We start from the raw sequence: 2,321 nt of genomic DNA, 5'->3' as shown, positions 1-2,321 counted from the left end.
AAGTGGGTTCCAATTGAGGCATAACTGACAGCAAGAAGTAACCGGAGAAGAGTCCTCGAGCGAGGAGGCTGTATCTTTCCGCTCAGTGACTTGTCAAACGCAGTCCACTGTACGTTTATGCCAATGAGGAACTTTGTCTTGAGGTCTAGAGTTACATATGGAACAGCGTAGAGAAGTTCGTCTCCATAAGCGAAATTCATACGCAGGCAACAAATCAACAAATAACGCAGCTAGTAAAATTTACTTTCCCGACGTTAAAAAGTTGGTGATAACCAAATTAAAAATGTTGTAACTGAGGCGTTTATACACTACACTTGGTGTCAAACGTAGTAAGACGTTACGAACAGCTCTACTTTTCATCCCATTTCTCCGAAGTAAATATTTACAAGGATGCATATTTTCTTTGTTTGGAGCAGAAAACCATATGTCCTTTCGCCCTTTCCAAGAAGGTGACTTAACCGATTCTCGACTGTTGCATGACATGTGGTTCTCGAGCTATACCCGTTATTTTATCTAGCGGCTGTTCGACAACATGCCTTCGAGGAACACCATGGCAACTAGTTCCGCACAGATTCTTATTAAAGATTTAAATCTGTGGTTAAAAAGGCCTATAAGCTTTTGTCAAAGATTAAGTTTTATTTCTATTTCGCGAAGACCAGATTCGTCTATAGAGGTAGCTTCCAAGTTTCCAAATACGTCAGATCTTATAATCTTAGAAATCTGGAGGCAGTACTTGCCTCCGTTGGAAGAACGAATTATAATTATTGACCACAGATATAGAGCTAATACAGAATCGTAGTTTCAGTATTTAAAAAGTACTAAGCGATTGTAAAACAAAAGTTATAAAGACTCTCATTATCAAGTAACTGTTAGCCAATCAGAAGTTAAATTTTCATTTTCTACTGAACCAATGAAATTTGTGTTTCTCTTAACACACTGCTTCAGTTCTCCAGTGGGCTGGTTTACAACATTTGTGAGAAGTTACAGACACTTGGCTTTGTCAGGTAGTTCTTACCAGTCTCATCTCGGATAGAGGGGGTTCGAACACGAAAGGACGATGGGATGCCCTCTCTCTGGAATTTCACAGCAATACTTAGCGCAACGTTGAGGCTTTAATTCAGTTCGTAAAGCGTGCCCGTGTGGTTGAACAGACAGTGTATACATACTCTTATAAAAATTTTAAAAATGTCAAATATTTCGTCTACAAGCATCTAGAAGAACGAAATGGAATACGTTAGGGAAACATTTGAAGCACCTCATTTGCTGTGCATGACTTCAGACACCATCAAGGACGCGTTAAATGTTTGTCTCACGTATGTAATTTCTTACTTTTAGACCAGTCATTCCGCTAAACATTTCTTCCAGTTTTTTCATATTTTTTTCAAGTTTTGTTCAGAAACCATGATGCTATTGAAACCTCATTCGCTTTTCAAGTGACTTGAAATAGTTCATTTTTGCCACAAATCACTATTTAGTTTTTTTCCTAACTATCCTGATTACTTTTAAGCAAATAAACACCTTTTTCGACAAACTAGAAATGACACTAGTCAATTTGATACCCCATTTGTCCGTTTCCCATCTCTCGTTCGTCTATGAAATTTAGGACAGAAATCCATTATGTAATTTATAGGGAGACCTGTTTTCACTCCGCAGAAACAGTTCACCCATAAGAATCGAATTTACCTCAGTAAAATTATTTTGATATTGAGATGACAACTCGTTCTTCTGCACACTCTAACCCAGAATGTCCTTTAACACACGGGAAGTAAGAAAAGAAATCGAAATTTTATTCGCAATGTCACGGGATGACCAAAAGAAACACGTGTCTGTACAAGGTTGCTGCTCTTACACGACAAACTAAACCCCCGAGAACGCTACAAGAACAAGATGATGTATTGACAACTTGACAGTGTACTTTGTCTCAAGGCAAGTTTTCATGACGTAATCAAGGTAACAGTGACGGTACGTCTTCAGACAAGTACTTCTGGCGTCCCTACAGTGTTTACAAACAAAGGTCCAGTACGGAAACTCTTGTTTATCCACCAGAAGAATTCTTGACAAACAGGTGAAAACAAACAAACCAATAGATCTGAGCTCAGTCGCACCAATCAGCAGTAGCCATCCTCTCGTTATTTACCGGACGTTGCATATCTGCGTGCCGTAGCACGTGAATGTCAAGGCCGCGAGTGCATCCTAGACTCCACCCGGTACACGCCAACAGCCGCATGTCGCTGGTAAACAGAACTAAGTGCGAGCGTACCACGTGTCCTCACTACCGGTTTCATAGCTTGCAGTGGTCCAACTACGCAGCGTCTCTGGTA

The sequence above is a fragment of the Schistocerca piceifrons genome, chromosome 2, assembly GCF_021461385.2.
Source record: "Schistocerca piceifrons isolate TAMUIC-IGC-003096 chromosome 2, iqSchPice1.1, whole genome shotgun sequence".
NCBI classification, from domain to species: domain Eukaryota; kingdom Metazoa; phylum Arthropoda; class Insecta; order Orthoptera; family Acrididae; genus Schistocerca; species Schistocerca piceifrons.
Note: the sequence above shows the minus strand (reverse complement) of the source record.